The sequence below is a fragment of the Natrix helvetica genome (genome assembly GCF_964273705.1).
Source record: "Natrix helvetica genome assembly, chromosome: 4".
NCBI lineage: Eukaryota > Metazoa > Chordata > Lepidosauria > Squamata > Natricidae > Natrix > Natrix helvetica.
In genome coordinates, this window is record NC_138550.1 from 136,744,876 (window position 1) to 136,766,560 (window position 21,685).

The following is a 21,685-nucleotide window of genomic DNA, read 5'->3' on the forward strand; positions in this document are numbered from 1 at the left end:
TAAAAAAACAATGGGCAGGAGATGCAAATAGCTGCAGTTTTCCCTTTGGTAAATTGCAGATAACGCAAGGGTTGGCCTGAAAATTGATGCTATTAGGCAGGGATGAGGTGCCAAGTCGATTTTAATACTTAAGAAGCTTTTCCTGTATATCTTTCTCTGTGCAGCTGCTTTTTCCTTGTTCCTGCATTCATCCACCATTGCTCTCCATCTCCTTCCTTCCGTGTTGAAAAAAGGGAAAGGGAATATATGTGTTCATATTTTTTAGTGTTTCTGTGAGGGAGTAGCTTGTATGAATGCTGATGAGGATCAATTAATTTTGCAAATGGGATACCTTGTTTTATAGGCAATTAATTTAATTACTAGTTATAATTTTTTTTTGTTCTGGCTTTGTCATTTTTGGAATGTAGCTTTTGAAAGGTTTATATAGAGCCATAACTGTCTACTTATATATTATGCAAATATGTTCACAGATATATTTTCACACTTGGGGAAAATCTCCAGGATGTGTTTCAGTTAAAATTGGTACTCTTTAAGTTGACAGAGTTAGGGAGCTGTTAACTATTCATTGAAAAGGTGACTTTAATTTAGGGTCATTTTTTTTCACTTGAGTACACATGATATACAGTAAATACATGCATAATACATTTTAACCAGAGATGGTATTCAGCCGCTTTTCTCCGATTTGGGCGAACCGATAGCAGCAGCTGCAGGATGCTCCGCCCACCTGCCCTGATGTAATGCATGAGCACTGCGCATGAGCAGAAGGTGGTGGGCACGTGCACGCTCACATTTGCGAACTGGTAGGGAAGGTAAGTGAATCCCACTGCTGATTTTAACAAACATGGAACTAAGCTGGGTATATTTTGGAAAATCAATACAAAAATCATTTGAAAGTACAGTGGACTTTCTTAGGAATTATAATCCTTGATTTCAATTTTTTCAATTTTTATTGCTGGAGACAAAATGAACAGATTGGGTAAAAAGCAATCTTTTGAGGTACTAATGGTCCTCTGTATGCCTTCTCTGACATTTTTACACTTACATATCCAACAAGGATTTGAAAAGGAAAGTAAATAAAAAACCAGGTGGTACTTATTTGAGAGAGATCTCCATGAAGATTCTACAAAAGGTTGTGCATGGCTGTGTCCGGAAAGTGTGTATCTTTAGGTAGTATGTGATCATAGGTAATTGTGTATTAGAGCATCTGAAAAATGTAAGTGTTCATTCTTCCTCCCATGATTTTCATGCCTAAGACTGTTACATACAGTTTCATCCATGCTCATACATTACAGAGGTGGTTTAATCATCCGTAAGAAATTACTAGCTTCTCTGTTCGTGAAGCATGACATTTCAATTGCACAGCCAATAAAAGAATTACACAAGGAGAGCTGAAATGATTTACTGTATAGAAAGCCACAAGACCAAGGTTACCATGGTGAGCTTACCTTTCTGTGCAAACAAGGTCAAGTGAGGGTGACCCTTCAGTGGACAACCTTCAGTTATAACATAGTAATATATTGCTCCAACAATGGTTTGTTGGTTTCCTTTTTAAATAAGTAAAAACATTTAACCATTTTTGGAAATGGGGGAGGAAATCTCAAGTCTGAATTTTCAAGGTCTGCCTATCAGCAAATAGAATATCTGTACTCCATACATCATTGCTTATGATGACGTAGCTTCCAAGGATATTTTTATGATTATCAATCAGAATTATTTATGGGCACTTAAATATATGTGTATACATAAGGGAAAGAAGGAGGTTCTAATATATTTTCTTTCATAATACATTATAAAAATTATTTCCATTTCACCTGGGACAAAGAGATCACTGATAATAATTTCTGTGCAGATATGGCTAAAGAATCTGAGAGGAGGAAATAACTACAAATGTGATTAAAATATTTGAATAAAGCAGCAGAGTAGAAATAAAAGATGTTTCTAGTGCTTCTCTGAACAATATTACTGATGCAGAAAATGAAGGCTGTTCTAATGTCTCTTGAATTCTATATACCATAGGAAAACAAAGTCCTTTGGGTTATGAATCTTGGGTTTAAACAGAAAGTCATCAAATATTTAAGATAAAAATGCAGTAACACATGCTTGCTGTCATGTGTAAATTTAGTGATTGTTATGACAAGGTTTTTAAAACATTCATTGCTGGAATATTTTTATGAAAATATTCATTAATTCAAACTGACATTCATATGGGGAACTGCATTTCATACAGACAAAAATAACTCAATGCATAAGAGATCATGGTTAAGTCAGGAAGGTAGGGGTAAAATATATAATAATCATGTTTAAATTATACATTACAGGCCATACATATGGGTATTTTGTTATATTATGTATTAAATGTAGTGGATAAATCAAGTTGTTATAATTCTGATGTGTCCAACAGGCAGAAAAAATGACAAGCACAAGTAGGCATATAGATGTTATCATACTGTATAATTTAATGAGTATTTGTTTTATGTATATTACTCTACCTTCCACTAATAAAGATTGCATTCATTTATTATCCCAATTCCAAATGAGAAATTCTTAAAGGATATTTTTCTGGAAAGATATAGCTAAAATCTGAGTAATCCTTTTATTTAATATCTTTATAAACAGCATTCCAGTATAAGATTAGCCCTGGAACCAAAACCATTATTGATTTCAGAAATAATTTTATAATATTGCTACATTGCAATGCTGAAATGGCTAATCTAATCCTTTTTTGTCAGAAACTCTATGCATTTAAAGCAGTGCATGAACTTGCAAAAATATGAATGCAAACAATATTTATTGTTTGTTGTTCGTATTGAAACTTCAGAAAACCCTTTTTGTATGGAATTCAAGATAAAGATACAGTAATGTTTTAAAATGGTAATCAATAGAACCACCTAGGTGCTGCAGCAAGAACTAAAGTACAGCATATATTTAAGGCATATGAAACCTGTGAGAGTCCCTTTTCATCTGAATAGAAATGCATGCAGAGCATGAAGTTCTCCTCTGTTTATATAGATTCTAATTTATATGCACAAAGGTATTTTAGATATTGTGGTGGCCAGACCCAAAAGGTTTTATTAGGAAAGGACAAAATTAAATAGTTTCAAGTGTGTATTATCTATCAAAATTAGAGAGTTTATTGTGGCTGGGCTGATGCTAGACTCAACAAAAAAGAAAGCTAAGTGTGTATAAACCGATCTGCCTGTGAAAAAAAATCATAATTCGTGACATGAAAATCCTATGAAAAGATCTCCATAAGATTAAATGGAATAAGAAACAAAAGTGATGCCATTGTTGGAGTTTATTACAGGCATCTACCCAGGCAGAAGAAGTGTGAATTATTCCTTTTCAAATCAACCCACAAAGTTCAAGAGGGCAGGCTATAGTAGTAATGGGAGACTTCAATTACCCTGATATCAGCTGGAAAATTAACTGGGCTAGGAAGGAAAGGTAGAACAGATTTCTTACCTCTGCTGCTGACAATTTCATTTTTTCAGAGATGGAAGAAGAAACAAGGAAATCGGCTCCTTGGTCCTCACCAACACAGAGGGATTGGTCAATGGACTGAAGGTGTCAGACATCTTGTGGGAAACAGCCTATGTCATGTTGGAATTTAAAATACCAGAGAGATAAAACTGATAGTCAGGTACATATCCTGCTGATGAGGAAGGTTGAATTTAATGAAATTAGGTGAAAGGTGGGCTTCAAGTCTTAAAAGATAAGTCTTAACTAGAATGGGAAATTTTGAAAAAAATGAAATATTGAAAGGAAACCCATAAATGATCTCATAATAAGGAAAATTGGGAAAAATATGAAGAACCTGCATAAATGAATAATGAGCTAACAGATAGTTGGAGGAGGGAGGAGAGGAAGGGAGGGAGGGAGGGAAAGAGAGAAAGAGAGAGGGAGCACTTTAGGAGATAGAAGGAGAGGTTTATAATGAGAACTGTAGGCTCAAAGCTGTAAGAATGGAGTCACAAAGGCTAACTTTCAGAGTGCAATGAGGCTAGAGAAGAATGTAAAATATAAGAAGAGTTTTTGAGGAATATGTCCAAAAACTAAAAGGAGTCCAGGTGTTCTTTAATTCATGATGGGGGACAGAGCAGGAAGCGGTAGCAGGAAAAAGTGAACTAGTTTAAATTCTTATTTACACATCTTCTCTCAAAAATGTGGAGCTCTTCCTAACATGATCGAGAAGAGGAATAACAGAATAGCAGAGTTGGAGGGGACCTTGAAGGTCTTCTAATCCAATCTCCTGATCAAGCAGGAGACTCTATTCCATTTCAGGCAAATGGCTGTCTAATCACTTTTTAAAACCCTTTAGTAGTAGAACACTCAAACTTCAGGAAAGCCACTCCACTGATTGATTGTTCTCACTGTCAAGAAATTTCTCGTAAATTCTAATTTGTACCTCTGCTTGATAAGTTTCTTTGGTTTACTTTGTCAAATGCCATACTGAAATCCAAGTATACTTTGTTCATAGCATTTTGCTTGTCCAGTAATTTAGACACTTTGTCAAATAATGCATATCTTGCATAATCTGTTTTTGACAACCCCATCTTGTCTTCCAGGAAGAGCTCTCCACAGGTATTGATATCAGTATAATTGGTGGGTCCATTCTTTTTCCTTTTTGAGGATTGGAATCACAGCAGCTCTTTTCCAGTCCTCTGGTAGATTCCCTAGTGCTCAAGGATTTTTGAAAGATATGTTTCAGGGGTTTCAAGACCGTATCTGCCAGCTCCTTCAAACCCTGGATTATAATCCATCTGGTTCTGGTGATCTCATCTAGAGTGGATAGGTCTTGCTTTACCATTTTCTTGTGGATTTTTAATTGTATTCCTAATATGCATTTTCTCGTATTATTCTTGTTATATTGCACTATTTTTTTCTTTTGTATAAAGATAATGCAAAGAATGAATTAAGCAGTTCCACTTTCTCCCTGTTGCCCTTTACCTCTTTGCCATTTTCTCTCTTAGTAGAATGGTTGTTTTCATGACTTTTTTCTTATTTTTTATATGTCGAAAGAAACTTTTTTGATTATTATTTTTGACATTTGTTATAAGCCTAAATTCATTTTGAGCCTTAGCTTTCCTGACTTCATCTTTGCATATTCGGGCAGTATGCTGGTATTCTACCTTAGTCGTGTGCTCCTCTTCCCTCCTTTTATATTGTCCTATTTCTCTTTTTTCAGTGGTATTGTGTTAGACTGGGCATTTATTATCTCATTTTCAGAGTTTCCCAAGCTACTTGCATTGTTTTCCCCTTGAGGATTTCCAACCCGGAAACCTCCCAGGCTCTCTCCAAGTTGGTTGAAATCAGCTCTCTGAAAATCCAAGACACTAGTTTGACTATGTTCTATTGCTTGTGCTTGCATTATGTTGAATTCCAAAATTGCATGGTCATGCTCCCCAAAATTCCTGTAACTTCAGCCCCTTCTATAATTTCATCTCTTTTAGTGTGAACTAAGTCTAGTACAGTAAACTCTCTTGTTCCTCCTGTACCTTTTGAGAGACAATTTTTTTCTGCTTGGTTTGTCAGACACCTGTTCGATCTTCAATGAGGTGTAGAGTTTGTCTCCCAGTTGATGCTAGGGTTATTAAGATCCCCATTAGTATTATGATGTGATTCCTACACACCTTAGCTAAAATTTGCAAACAATTTTTTAAAAGGGCAGCACGTTTACTTTTAGCCTCACTGACTATATAATAGTTCCCACCTACTATGAAAAAAGAAGTCATAGATTGGCTTTCACTCTTAACATTTTCCACCCAATTCCAAGAAGTATTGTCAGGTATTGCTAAGATCAACATTTTATTTCATTGAACAATAATTTATCTAGATTTTGTTACTCAGTTACAAAAACATTAAGACTTCTACATGTATTGGATTACAAATTTCAGAACCAGTTCAGCAAACTAGATAAAATGAGAGTGTAGTATGCCTCATAGTTCTATTAGTATTATATGGAAAAGAAGCATTTTACAAATCAATATTATTAATATTTATGTTCAGAATAAAGATAGTATGTCTGATACCAAAACCTGTAGGAATGGTACTTGAAAAAAGATTGTCTAATAATGTAATAAGTCCTTGAATCCTGAATTTTGTATTTCATTGATCATACTCAGGTTGCACTTTAATATACATATTTTATGTATTTCTTTCATTATTGTAATGGTATGTGGAAATGAACTTGGAAGAGAAGAACTTTTAGTCTTGCAAGATTCTGTTAATGTAACCTTACAATAAAACAGAATTACCTCAAACTCAGCATGCTTCCTGTATAGTCTACATAAACAGAAGGATAGAATCAAGATCACGTGAAGTGTTAATACTACTTTATAATGCCTTGGTAAGGCCACACTTGGAATACTGCATTCAGTTTTGGTCGCCACGATGTAGGAAAGATGTGGAGACTCTAGAAAGAGTGCAGAGAAGAGCAACAAAGATGATTAGGGGACTGGAGACTAAAACATATGAAGAACTGGGTATGTTTAGCTTAAGAGAAAGAAGGACCAGGGGAGACATGATAGCAGTGTTCCAATATCTCAGGGGTTGCCACAAAGAAGAGGGAGTCAAACTATTCTCCAAGGCACGTGAGGGTAGAACAAGAAGCAATGGGTGGAAACTAATCAAATAGAGAAGCAACTTAGAACTGAGGGGAAATTTCCTGACAGAACAATTCAGTGGAACAGCTTGCCTCCATAAGTTGTGAATGTCCCAACACTGGAAGTCTTTAAGAAGATGTTGGATAGCCGTTTGTCCAAAATGATATAGGGTTTCCTGCCTGAGCAGGGGGTTGGACTAGAAGACCTCCAAGGTCCCTTCCAATTCTGCTATTGTATTATTGTATTACCTCATGAGGCTGACATTCGTCTAATTCTGAATGTATTTCTCTCTTTTGTCTCCTTTTACAACCTAAGAAACTAGGAAGGGTATCTTCTGCCCTCTTCCCCCACCCACATTCCTGCTATGGGTCAAGCTGCCTTTTATCTCAATGTTTCCTTGTCTGCATCTCATTGCCCTGTCTTCCAAGGTCATTCCCACATACCATTACAATTGTGGAAAATGTACGTTATTTAAATACAAGTCTTTATCTATTCTTTACATCCTTTTGCAGTAAATGTTCCATTATTGGGTGAAAGCCAAACACACCACCTCATTTACCAGGAATCAGTTTACTATATAATATTTATACAAATTAAAAACTGTTAATAGCCAAAGATTGTAATTGATTAACCTCTCTGTGTTTACAGCTCACTTTAATTGCTTAAAAATGCCATTTGTCAGTTTCATGTTCTATTGGCAATGTTATTGATTTATCTGATTTGGGCTTTGTCTTGTCTCTCGTACATAAAATTCACATATGCAGTTCAAATGGGAAATGACTCTATTGATTTCCTTAACTTGAGCCCAAATGCTAAAGATTTTTGGATAAGCTTTCTCATTACTTAAGCCAAAATCAATAAGAGAGAGCATCTTTTAATGAAAGAGCAGTTTGAGCAACGTACTTCAGAAATGGGGTCCTGTTCATTCTTTGCTTTACGAATCGATCGCCTCGGTTCCTTAAGTGAGGTCCAATTGGTTGACATTGTGGTTTGTCTTTGTGTGTAAACTTGCAGCTTCAGTAAAATGAAGACAAGCTGCAGAGATGGCAAGAAGGAAGCGTTTTTGCTGCAATAGAAAAATGATGATCTACTTGTCTAGGTACCACATTTTGAACTTCTGGGATTCAGACCCTTATAAAACTATTAAACCCAACACTTATTTACTCTTTCTTTTTAGCAGTCAGTATTCAGGATGTAATTCTTGAAAACTTTTAAGCTTCTTAGTGTTGTTCCTCTGTTAGACTTAGCCTTATAAGGATTGCTAAATGTCTTTGGTACTGCTAATTTATAGCTTTTGCTACAAGAAGTTACTGTTTTATTTAGAGTTTTATGCCTTATAAAAATGTCATTATTGTTAGCTTGCTATTTTAATTAAGGTTCCCTTTGCTGTTTACTTCAGGAATTTTGGTTTTTTTCCCAGCATGAACAAATGGACAAGAAATATGCAAGAAGAAAAGGAGAAATTGAAGTCAGGGAGCAACAGAATAGATTTAGAATACTCTGCATTTTATATGGGCAGGCCAAACGTCAGGTACTGTACTAAGATATCATTAACTGCTTTGGAGTACATAAATTAAGCTGATTACGCCTCCACTTAATTAACTGAGAATGACCTATTGATGTATAGGTAGAGTAAGATAGAGACTTCATGCTGCTCTGTTTTAAATTTAGAAGTTTTCAATTAGTTCTGCTATTGACAGATGGTAATGAAAGAAAAAGTTTTCTGTGCTCAGTATTCCTGCTTTTGAAGTTAGCAGGGCATTTCTAATGCCATATTCATTTTGATTTTTGCTTGTTTGCTTGTGTTACATTTTAAGAACAAAGTTATTTTAAAAATGCAAATAAATCTGTATTGGTTACTTTAAGAGAAGACTTTTATTCAGCATGTAGTTACGCTCTTTCAGTCATGTTGTCTTTGAGAATTTAAGCAGCCAGCTGTATGTAGGATTGCAGACTGTGCATTTTCAGTTGACATATAATCTTGGTCTAATGGTAGTAACGGTTTCATTAATAGTCCTGATTCATCATGTGGTCAAAATAACACTGCAAACCAGAATACTGTTTCCATTTAATAAGACCTTGAACTAGGAAAGAGAATATTTAATATTTCATCCAAATAATGGATAAATCTGGCAGCTTGAAACGTGTTGCATTGTTTAATCTAAATGAATCTTAGATTTCTCTATAATTTACACACCCCAACTTATAAAGATGTCTATTTTCTACCCTGATGTTGAATAAGATGTCAATTCTCTGATCAGTATCTGAAAGTATTATTAAAATGTGGGGCAAATTTGCTGAACTTTAATTATTTAAATTTCTTAAATATGATCAACTTAAAAAGTATGTGTAATAAAGTTAACATGAAATTACTTCTCATATCAAAGTAGTCATATATTTTTACCAATGATGCTATATGCCATATCACATCACATTGGATGAGTACAAGAAGTCCTTGACTTACAACCATTAGTATCTACGATGGTTGCAGCATCCCGGAGTCTAATGGATTGTTATTTGCAACCTTTCTAGAGAACCTCTGACAAGCCAGATCAAGGGAGGAAGCCAGGTTCACTTATTGACTGCATGAGTCATTTAAAACTATAGTGATTTGCTTAACAATCACTGCAAATTGGTCATAAAATGCAAATGACTCATTTAAAAATTGCCTTGCTTAGCAACAAAAAAATTGGGCTCAATTGTGGTCATTTGGAAGGGACCTTAAAGGTCTTCTAGTCCAAGCCCCTGATTAGGCAGGAAACCTTATACCACTTCAGACAAATGGCTATCCAACACGTTAAAAACTTCCAGTGTTGCACCATTCATAACTTCTGGAGGCAAGTTGTTCCACTGGTTAATTGTTATAACTTTTAAGAAATTTGTCCTTAGTTCTAAGTTGCTTCTGTCTTTCGTTAGTTCCCAGCCATTGCTTCTTCTTCTACCCTCAGGTTCTTTGGAGAATAGCTTGACTCCCTCTTCTTTGTGGCATCACCTGAGATATTGGAATACTGCTATCATGTCTCCCCTAGTCCTTCTTTTCATTAAATGAGACACACCCAGTTCCTGCAACCATTCTTCATATGTTTTAGCCTCCCATCCCCTAATCATCTTTGTTGCTCTTCTCTGCACTCTTTCTAGAGTTAAAATATAAGACTACATGTATCTATTTGAAGGTTCGGATTATAGGGAAAAGAGATGGTTTAGTTTTATATAAAATATTCCAGTTCATGGGATATTTTATCCTGTGTAAGGTTTGTAAAGTGTTCATAATTCAGAATGACTATCTGAAATTTCATCAAAGAATGATAACCTTTAAGCAATTGAATGTTTATTTCTTTCAAGTATGGTACCCAACTTTACTTGATAAAATCACCTTCTCAGATTGGCAGAAGCTTTCAAGTTTTCGGAATTAAGAATATTTTTTCTCTCTGGAGAACTACAGGTTGTGATGCTAAACTTCAAAACTACTGGTTTTGATGTTAAAAGAATACTGTTGCTTACATTATATTTCGCTTGTGTAAATAAATATCCAAATACTAAATGCTTAAACTTGCACTTTGTCATTCTGAAATTTGTCAAGAAAAGAGAGAAAGCACAGCAACCCTGGTTGCCAGTGTGATCCTGGGTAAAATTCAAGGTACCAGCTGTCACCTTTAAAGGCCTTCATGACTTGGGACCAGAATACCTGAAGGACAATCTTCTCCCATTTTCTATTTGTCCAATTTTGTTTGGTAGGATTGGCATGTTCTGGGTGCCATTACCCAAGGAATGTCGGTTGACAGGCACCAGGCATTCTACTGTGGGCTTCTTGGAAAATCCAAGCATGGGTTCAACTTCAGTTTGTCCCCCCGTGATTGAGTTATTTTAGAGTCTTTAGCCTTGCCTCCTACGCTTGACTGCCCTCAGTTTTCTCAACTCAGTCAATCCCATCAGTGTGATTTTTGACTCTCTCCTCAGGATCGAGCAGAGAAACAGAAATTGAATTCCAATTTGGATTTTTTTAAACAGAGAAATTGACTGTAACTTCATTTCCTGGTTATGCTGATACCATGGATTATAACATAGCTTGGCTACTATTTGTATTGAATTTCCTTTTGTGTGCAGTTCTTTTTAATCATTTTTAATTTTTGTTAGCCACCCAAAGTTGTTGGTTTGAAATGGGTGGCTATAAACTGAATAAACAAACAAATAAAATAGTTAGCAGAGCCATTGGCTCAAAATGGTATTTACCAATTTTTGAAGTGGCAAGGGGCAAGTGCTATGACACATTTGTGGGTGAGGAAATAGCAAATAGATCTTTGTATCACAAACTAAAACTTTTTATTGGCTTATCAAGAAAAGGAAATATCATGAGTATAAAGTAGAAAAGTTCTGGATTGGACACTTTAATGTTGTATTCGTAAACATTGTTTTAACACATTCCAAGGTTGATATTTCCTTGCAGTTGGGGGTCTTACTTTCTCCAAATTTCAATTCTAGACTTACTGCAGAGATGTCCATTTCTGTGATAAATGATCTAGTAAAAAATCTGGGATACTCCAAATTGGTGCACTACACAACCTTAGCTATAATACATTAAAGGCATATCATGCTCTGGGGATCTGATTACAGTATTTCTTGTGGTCATCTTTATGAACATTGTAAGAGAAGCTTGAGTATGCTGCAAAATTTATCACAGACAGAATAACTTAATAATTTTTTAACTTTAGTGGTAGGAAGTAGACCTATCTCTATGCGTGTCTGCCCTCCTCCCTCCTGCATCCCTTCCTTGCTCTTTGGTGCTTCTAGTTCTATTGCTCAGTTCCATTAAGGTGTCATATCATCACATAATTTAAGAAATATGACAATTAAAACCCAATGTTTCTGTTCTCCTGAGTATTTTCAGCAATCTTACAAAGTTATCAAAGGGAGCTAAAAGATGATGAATGACATTGTTCTCCAATCCGGTGCCCCAGAAGTGAGCACTGGGCATTTCCCCAAACAAGTACATCTAAAATTGGAAAATAGTTCACTATAACAAGATTACTAAGTTGGTGAAACCCATTAAAAGTATATTATAATATTACTAAGAACCAAACCAGAATAAAAAATCATTCACTTTAAGGACCACAAAGCAATTTTGCCCAGTATTAAAAGACTGGACTGATGTCTGCTTCTTTTGAGATAGGAATAGCATATAATAAAATGATTTCAAAATGCATAAATGCCTGTACGCATATACACATGTGCATACACACAAACACACACACAAATTTTGAGAGAGGTGGTTAGATGAGATGAATTCTCTGAGTGGGAAAAATAACTTCTAAGATGTTGCAACCAGTAAAGTCCAAACGATCCTCCAATTTCTCTTTCAGACTTTTTGCTATTACCTTAAGACCAGTGATGGAAAACCTTTTCGGCACCGAGTGCCCAACCAGAACATGAGTGCACGCCGGAGCCCCAGAACTGAAGAACAGCTGGCTGGTGCGCATACACACACCGGCCAGCTGATCTTCACGTGCGTCGTCGTCCCAGAAACCATAAGAGCAGCTGGCGACAGCATGCATGCCCACTAAGAAGGCTCTGCTATAACGGCCTTAGACATATTTAGCTAGGTAAGTAATAATCAGGCTTCATGTAATGCACCTTCTGGTGTTTTGCTAACTTGCATAACCAAATATCTTTCCTTTTTTTTCTATCCAACTCATTTACCCTATGCAGTTTAAAGTGTTCAGTATAATTCTGCACTTGAAAAAAAATACCCTTGATTTATATTCTAAGAAGTAATTTGTCAGAAATCTATTATTTTGAAACATGTTTAATTAAAGAGCCATGAGGAAAAAAAAACCTTATAAATTCATGGCTTACAAATTAAGTCTCATTTTCTAAATACTGCTCAAAATTCAACAATCAATTGGATATTTTTTTTCATATTTATTAGAAATAATGCAAAGCCCAACAATTCTAGAATATATTATCTAGAATCTACCTTATAGATTTTTCTGAAAAAAATATAGTTCTCTTTTTGCTAGTTGTCTTTTTGTTAAATTTAATTAATGCCCATATTCTTACAAAGTATATTGAAGTAGGCTTTGCATAATTCAGTACAGTATACATTCAGTATATAATAAATAAATAATGGTTGCCTAAACATTTATGCCTTTCATTGGAAATCAAAAATGAATCAATTTTTAAAGAAGTGGCAGAGAGTTGTAGAAATGTGCATTTATGTCAAAAATAACATTATAATTGAAAAAAAAATTGACAAAGAATTGAATTCAATTTAGAAATCACTTGGGGATTATAATTCTACATACGGACCTATACCATTTTATAATGAATTTAATAGAAATTTTCATTAATAGTTCATTCTGGCATGATTCAATTATACACTCTTAATTTAATTAATTAAATTAATAACTTTATTTAACTAGTTATTGAATATTGATTTGATATTGATAATAGATTTTAAATCAGATAATTCAGTTATCTTTAATGTGCAACATTATTGCTGTTAGTTGCGAAGTTGTGTCCAACCCATCTCAACCCCATGGACAATGTTCCTCCAGGCCTTCCTGTTCTCGACTATCCCCCAGAGTCCATTTAATTCACGTCTACTGCTTTGGTGACTCCATCCAGCCACCTCATTCTCTGCCGTCTCTTTTTCTTTTGCCCTCAATCTTTCCCAGCATTAGACTCTTCTCCAGTGAGTCCTTCTTTCTCAGTAGCTCACCATTAGTTGGCCAAGGTACTTGAGTTTCATCTTCAGGATCTGGCCTCCTAAAGAGTTGTCAGAGTTGATTTGGGGAAAAAATGGCCCCAAAAAAGCATCAAAAACACATCCCAAAAGCTTCAAAAATGCCCCCCAAAAGACTCAAAAAATGGCCCCCAAAAGCCTAGAAAATGGGCCAAAAAGGGCTCAAAAACGGCCTGAAAAAAGCCTAGAAAACAGTCCAAAAAGCCTCAAAAGCAGCTTGAAAAATCCTCGAAAATGGCCCCCAAAAAGCAAAAAGAATGGGCATAAAAATGGGCAAAAAACCCTCAAAAACAGACTGAAAAAACCCTCAAAAATGGGTAGAAAAAAGGCTGGCAAAGGGGTGAAAAAAGGCTCCAAAAAGGACTGAAAATGTGGCGCATGGAGGCCAACCCCCCCTTTTTTTGTTTTCCTCTTCTAAATTTAGGTGCGTCTTATAGTTAGTTGTGTTTTATAATCCAAAAAATATAGTAATTTCATTTAGTGTAAATCTCTTTTCTATTATCTTTTTTTCTTATTCTACATTTCCTCTTCATGCCATTTTTATTATTTGCTAAAATAAAGAAATTGAGTCTGGTGTTACCTAGTAATATCATTATTTAGTGGCACCCTCCACTAGTGGTAGCCCAGCATGTGTTATTATGGTGTAATATTTATTTATATAAATATTTATATTTACACCATAATATGGTGTAGTATATTATATAATGGATGGCTAGAAGTTGAAAGAAATTAAGAATCAAATACTTACATAGTACAAAAATGAAAGGAGTAAAAGCAGTTTAGCACTCACAATAATAAATACAATATTCAGTATAATAAACTATCAATTTATGAGAATTGTAAGGTGGTTAAGTCTTCAGGAATTTCAATCTGCGATTGAGTTAAGAGTTTCTTTCCCTTCCACATTTTAATGATTTATTAAATAATGCCATAGTGAAAGTGTTAGATATTAGCATATATCGTAGGAAGTCTCCTCTCTGGTCCGCTGCTACAGCGGGAAACAGGTATCGTTCTGATTGGTCGAGGGGCGTACCCGATCCCTATAAAAGGGGAACCCTCCGACCACAGAGTAAGCTGGATCACTACTACTACTAATAAAGAGCTGTTAAGTCACTTCGTGTCCGCAGTCTGTTCTCTCGTTGCCCAGATCTAACATTGGTGACGAAGGTTGGATCGAGAGACAGATAGGACGAAGAACGCTACCTCCAGAATCTCCGGATTTGATCCAGCCTAGGAATTCGGCAGAAATTCCGGCAGCCATCTCAGGTCACCACAGCGCGGCAAATTCAAACGAGAGAAGATGGCGATGCACACTCCCCCCGCTCCATTTGACCCAGCGAACGACGAATGGGAAGCCTTCATGATTCGTTTCGAGTGTTTTCTCGAAGCGAACGAATACACGGGGATCACCGACGCCCGGAAGAAAAACATCTTCCTCGGCTACTGCGGAAAAGAAGTCTTCAACACGGCCAGAGACCTCACCGCGCCTACTCCAATACAGGCAGTATCATGGATGGCGTTGCAACAGGCTCTACAGACTCATTACGCGCCAAAACCTTCCCGCCATGTTTGCCGCCAAGCATTCAACACGAGGAACCAGAAGGTGGGAGAATCTATCAACCAGTACGTTGCAGCTCTACGAAAAGCAGCCACACATTGTGGATTCAGAGACCTGGATGAGCAGATTATGGATCGACTCGTTAGCGGGCTGAGAGACATTTCCCTACAAAAACGGCTGTTAGCCAAAACCAATTTAAGCCTACAGATTGTACTCGACGAGGCAAGAGCTTCAGAAGCAGCAGACAGATCAGCGGAGACAATTCAACGCGGATTCAACACAGGCCAGCCAGCGCCAAGACACACCAGAGTCCACTACGAGGACACCATTCCAGATTTCGAGGATCCCGAGCTCAAGGAAAGTCACCTGATGAGGAGCAGTCACGTGAGACCTGGGGGGAGACCCGGATTCCGTTTGCCGCCCTGCGCAAGCTGCGGAGGGAATCACCCCCGGTCTACCTGTAGGTTCAGGAACGTTGTTTGTTCGCACTGCAACAAACTTGGGCACATCGCACGAGTGTGCCGGAGCGAAGTCCCTGCCTCAAGGCAGCCACCCATGTACCGCCAACAGAAGCCCAACCCAGGGGCTTGGCGAAATCAAAAAGGGCGCCCAGAGAGAAATCCACAAGTGTTTACCCAGAGAGAAAATTCCCAAAGAGCTGAGCGGGCGTATCCCCAGAGAGATTACACACAAAGAGCTGAAAGAGCGTTCTATCAAGACGCTCAACGAGAGTATTTTCAGGATACAGATGCTGAGATAGAGTTGACCCAGAGAGAGGAGTTGCGAACGTATCTCACCACGATAAGTCAGGTCCGCACCAAGCGGCCAAAAAAGCTGAAAGTCACAGTCCTCTTGGAGGGCTCACCTTGCGAGCTAGAAGTTGACACAGGATCGTCCCTGACGATCATTTCATGGGCATCCATGAAACAGGCTATCCCTAGCCTCAAAAAGAGCCAACTACGTGTTCCAGACATCCTGCTGCGAGACTACCAGGGGAACCAAGTCCCCATCGTGGGCCAGGGCACATTCCAGATCCGTTTCAAGGACATCGTAGCCCAGCTGCCCGTGACCGTCGCCACCGCACCATTACAGAACCTTCTAGGACTAGATTGGTTTGAAGCCTTGGGGCTGGAAGTCACCGGGATCAACAGCGTGGAGAACAGCAGTGCTGAGCAGATCTTTAAGGAGTTCGAGGATGTGTTCAGCCCCGGTCTTGGTAAGTATGTGGGTAAACCAATCTCATTCAACTTAGACCCCAAAGTGGCGCCAATCCGACTTAAACCGAGACGAGTGCCTTTTGCACTCCGCCCAAAAATAGATAAGGAAATAGATAAGCTAGTGGAACAAGGAATCCTTGAGCTGGTGGATCACGCGCGCTGGGAAACGCCCATTGTGACCCCAGTTAAGCCAGACGGGTCAGTCCGCATCTGCGCGGACTATAAATGCACAATTAATGTCGCGCTACAACAAAGCGCATATCCTGTGCCAGTAGTTCAGCACTTATTGCACTCGTTGGGGCCAGGAAAGATATTTGCAAAGTTAGACATGGCACAAGCTTACCAGCAATTGCCCGTGGACAGCGCCACAGCAGAGGCCCAAACTATAGTGACGCATAGAGGGGCATTCAAATGCAACCGGCTGCAATTCGGTGTGAGCATTGCTCCAGGTTTGTTCCAGAGCATCATGGAACGGCTTTTGCAAGGGATACCGGGAGTCGTCCCCTATTTCGACGACATCTTGGTGTCCGCTGCAAACGAGGAGCAATTAAATAAAAGAGTCAGAACTGTTTTGGCCAGAATCAGAGAGAAGGGTCTCCGCCTTAAAAAAGAAAAATGCCAAATTAACGTGCCTAGCGTAGAATTCCTGGGATATAGAATCGATGGTCAGGGAATACACCCCACTTCAAAGAAAATTAAGGCGATCCAGGACGCCCCCACACCACGTAACCAGACCGAGCTGCAGGCCTTCCTCGGACTACTTAACTTCTACAGCGTTTTTCTGAGACAGAAGGCGACCGTTGCTGAGCCGCTACATCGACTACTCCAGCGAAACGCACCATGGAGATGGGGACGATCCGAAGCAGCAGCTTTTGCCGGGGTAAAGCGCCTGCTCACCACTGACTCGCTGTTAGTCCAATACAGCCAGACACTACCGCTAGTATTGACCTGCGATGCATCACCCTTTGGAGTCGGCGCAGTCCTTAGCCACAGGATGCCAGACGGAAAAGAAGCACCCATCGCTTTCTACTCTAGAACTCTTTCATCGGCCGAGAGGAACTACAGCCAGATGGACAGGGAAGCGTTAGCTGCGGTAGCTGGAGTAAAACGTTTCCATGAATACCTCTACGGCCGCGATTTTGAACTAATTACTGATCACAAACCGCTGTTGGGACTTTTGGCGGGAAACCGCCCCACCCCGGTCTCCCTCTCTCCACACATGACCAGATGGACTGTTTTCCTGGCTGCGTACTCCTACAAGTTAATTCATCGACCGGGCTCCACTCTAGGACACGCAGACGCACTCAGCCGTTGCCCACTACCGGACCTTTTGCCAGACCCCACTCCCGAAGTACCGGTGTTGCTCATTGACTGTTTGGACTCTGGACCGGTTTCTTCCTGCGACGTTGCAAGGTTCTCCTCTAAAGACAGTTTAATAAAGCAAGTTCAAACTTGGGTTTGGAGGGGGTGGCCGAAGGGAAACGTGGGCCCAGAATTCAAAGTGTTTTGGTCAAAACGGGACGAACTATCAGTGTTACAAGGTTGCTTATTGTGGGGGGATCGAGTTGTTATTCCTTATGCTTTACGTAAAAATGTGTTAGATGCATTACATGTTGGGCATCTGGGGATCGTTAGGATGAAGGCTTTAGCGAGAAGTTACGTTTGGTGGCCAAACATGGACAAAGAGATAGAGGAGTGGGTGGCCACTTGCGATCCATGCCAAGAATCGAGACCAGCACCCCCGGAAGCGCCCGCCACGGAATGGGAAAAGCCGAAAGCACCCTGGTCGAGAATACACATCGACTTCGCAGGGCCAGTTCAAGGTCAGACTTTCCTTATAGTTGTGGATGCATATTCCAAATGGCTAGAAGTAGTCCTAATGACTTCAACCACGGCAGAAGCAGTCATTAAGGTTCTACGGCGACTTTTCGCCACTCATGGCCTGCCCGACCTCCTGGTCTCCGATAACGGGCCCCAATTCACGGCCATGCATTTCGAAACGTTTTTAGCAGGTCAGGGAATTCGGCATGCCCTCGTCGCGCCATTCCATCCGGCATCAAACGGACAAGCAGAGAGAATGGTGCGATCCGCAAAAGAGGCCCTCGCTAGGATGGGTCCAGGTGATTGGCAAACACGCATAGACCATTACCTCCTCATTCAGCACATTACCCCCAGTGCAACGACGGGAAGGAGCCCCGCTGAAATGCTCATGGGCCGCCGTCTACAGTCTCACCTGGACCGTCTTCACCCCAACTACTCTGCCACAGCACCCCCAGACTCCACAAGCAAAATTCGGAGTTTCAGCATAGGGGATTCGGTATACGCCCACAACTATGCAGGGGGAACATTGTGGATGCCGGCAACGGTCATTGGCATCACGGGTCCACGATCGTATCTGTTAGAACTGGAAGATGGGCGGAATTGGAAGAGGCACATCGATCAACTTCGGGGTCGCCTGGCGCACTCAGACCTACGAGCCGAGGACGAGAGCTACCTACCAATGCAAAGTCAGCCACTCGAGAGGCCCAACACAGAGAACTACGACACCTGCGAGCCCAGGACAGAGCAAGAGGTCGAGCGCGAAACAGAACAACCCCCAAGCAACGTAAGCGAGCAGACCCCCGAATGCCCAAGCAACGAAAGTCTGAAAACACCAGAACTCGAAGCAAAGAAAGCAACTGATCCTGCAACTACTCCTGACCAACCCGAACTGCGACGCTCCACTCGAGTAAGGCAAACTCCGACATACCTTAAGGACTACATAACCAACCGCAATGTTCCGTCTAAGAGGGGAGGGGTGTTAGATATTAGCATATATCGTAGGAAGTCTCCTCTCTGGTCCGCTGCTACAGCGGGAAACAGGTATCGTTCTGATTGGTCGAGGGGCGTACCCGATCCCTATAAAAGGGGAACCCTCCGACCACAGAGTAAGCTGGATCACTACTACTACTAATAAAGAGCTGTTAAGTCACTTCGTGTCCGCAGTCTGTTCTCTCGTTGCCCAGATCTAACAGAAAGGTGTGGCTTACTGTTAAGAACTGACTCTGTGGCACACTGTTGAGAACTCTACCCTAATCCTAATTTCAAAGGAAGCCTAAAAAAATAGAACAATCCACTTCTATTGCTTGCTAAAAAAATGACTTGGATTACCGGTGTATATGAAATTACTAACATTTCAGTTTTACTCCCATGCTTTACTTTACTTTAAGTATACTTAGACATAAAACTTCCAATAGGTAGTAGACATCTTTTGGGAAACCAACCCAATATGTGTGGTTCTTTGGAAAATTCCTTTCACTCTCTTCTATATCTTTCAAAGGGTAGAAAAGGACACAGAAGTATTACTTTCTTTTGACTTGCTGCTAACCAACAAGGCAGTCTTACTTAAGAGATTGGAACTAGCAGAAATAGCACTTTCAGAAATGCTAGACTTGGAACTAGCAGAAATAGCACTTTCAGAAATGCTAGACTTGGACAAAAATAGATTTTCATGAATTCAAAGGAATAGTAGAATTCCATGGCTAAAGAAGCTAATGTAAAAAGAGCTCAAGACCAATAGGTATTCCTCAATAGATAGATACGAAGACATAATTGAAAATTATTCAGTGGACAAGAAATATTGGTAGAGAGGGGCAGCAAAAGGGGGGCAGCAAAGATAATAATTTTGGTTTCGCATTCAGATGTTAGTGAAAACAAAGAGGTTCCATGTGGGAAAGAGAAAGAGGACAATGTCACAGAAGAATATAGACTGTAGCCTGGATCTGTAGAGAACCATTTGCAAGGATCCAAACAGCAATGAAATAATTTTAAGATGTCAATATGATTTTGTAAATAACAAATATTTGATTTATTTTATTTTTATCATGAAAATATTTAATGTATTGTGGGAATGCTATAGATACACTGTGACTTTACAGAAGCGATATAACAAATCCTGACTTCTATAAAGTATTTGATGAAGTGCTCCATGATATATCATCAGCGTGATAAATTCTTCAATTTTGAACCAAATTTTATATGAGGACATCAAGCCTTGAGTACATTTCAAAACGCTGTTGTAAGGAAATAATCAACAAACTACCATTAGTTTTCCAGATAATATCTCAAATCATGTCCCACCTGATAGCCATAATAGGAAATATATTAAAGAATTGAAACTTTTAAAAAGTTTGGTTAAAGATAACAAAAGAAGATATGTTTTGCCCCAAATCTTAATTGGGGCAAATCTCTCTCCATTGTTGGTTTTATTGTTTAATCCCTAGAATCATTCAACTTAAATTCAGAAGCTTACATAAAAGAATGTTTCTTACTAAGTATCAACAAGGAATGAAAAGAAAATGAGTCATTTGAGTCACATCACGTATTGAACTAGTCAGGTACTTCATTGGGGATAAAACATTGTTAAAAGGATTTCTCTTAGCATGCTGATAAAATAATTCCTATTTTAAAGAAAATAGTGACTGTTTGAAATATTTCAAATGAGGTTTATGCATCGGATTATAAGAGAAATCATGTTAGATAAGATCACAAGGAACAATGACACCATTTCAATTTCTTAAACGAAATTGTTATGCTGAAAGTTTTAACAACCTAGAAAAACAAATGAGAAGTGAAGGAAAACTTAAGTAATTGCACAGACTAAAACAATGATGATAGGTTTTTCTAGTCTTAATGAGTATGGACAATGTTTGGATTAAAGGGGGGGGGGAGACATTTCTTGACCAATAAATAGATCTGTCTGCACATCTGCCTAATAAAAGAAATCAAATCAGGAGAACTATGCAGGCACCATTTTTTAAATTTAATTATTGTATGGAGGCTCACAGACAATAGCAATCAAATATTTTTTTTTTTATTTCTGGCAGTTCTTTTAGTTTCCTCCTTGCTAGATTACCTCTATCCAGAACAACATGGGAGGGGGGGAGGATACATAATGAGCCAAATTCTGGATGATGTCAAGTATAATGCACATGTGTAAAGAGGCAACACATATAAACTATTTCTCAATTATTACAGAAAAGTAGGAATTATGCTATTTTAAATGTGTGTGTATGCACACACACACACACACACACACACTTTGTCAGAGCACTTTCAATCATAGGTAAAAGTAAAGGTTCCCCACACACATATGTGCTAGACTCTAGGGGGCAGTGCTCCTATTCGTTTCAAAGCCAAAGAGCCAGCACTGTCCAAAGACGTCTCAGTGGTCATGTAGCCAGCATGATTAAATGACGAAAGTGCACAGAACGCTGTTATCTTCGCACCAAAGGTGGTTCCTATTTTTCTACTTGCATTTTTACATGCTTTTGAACTCCTAGATTGGCAGAAATTTGGACAAGTAACAGGAGCTCACTCAGTTACGCAGCATTAGAGATTCAAACCACCGAACTGCCGACCTTTCTGATCGACAAACTCAGCATCTTAGCTCCTGATCCACCCTTTAATCATAACACCATCACTATTTCAACTTCCAATTTGAAACCAAGTTATGAACATTTTACCTGCCGTTTATCTCAAAATGTTGAAAACTTCGTTAGTCAAACAAATCTTACTTCTGGCTGACCTA

General features: G+C 38.9%; 1 long non-coding RNA gene across 2 annotated transcripts in view; it reads left to right on the plus strand.

The window, feature by feature from the left end:
- The window catches only part of LOC309391287, a 95,782-nt gene that overhangs the window by 67,546 nt on the left and 6,551 nt on the right, over positions 1-21,685 (plus strand). The window contains exons 3-5 of one of the 2 annotated variants that reach the window (XR_014175253.1): positions 7,617-7,701; positions 8,023-8,133; positions 11,960-12,199. This is a non-coding gene — a long non-coding RNA (uncharacterized lncRNA). The remainder of the gene's footprint in view (positions 1-7,616; positions 7,702-8,022; positions 8,134-11,959; positions 12,200-21,685) is intronic. The other variant, XR_014175254.1, reaches the window with a different exon arrangement.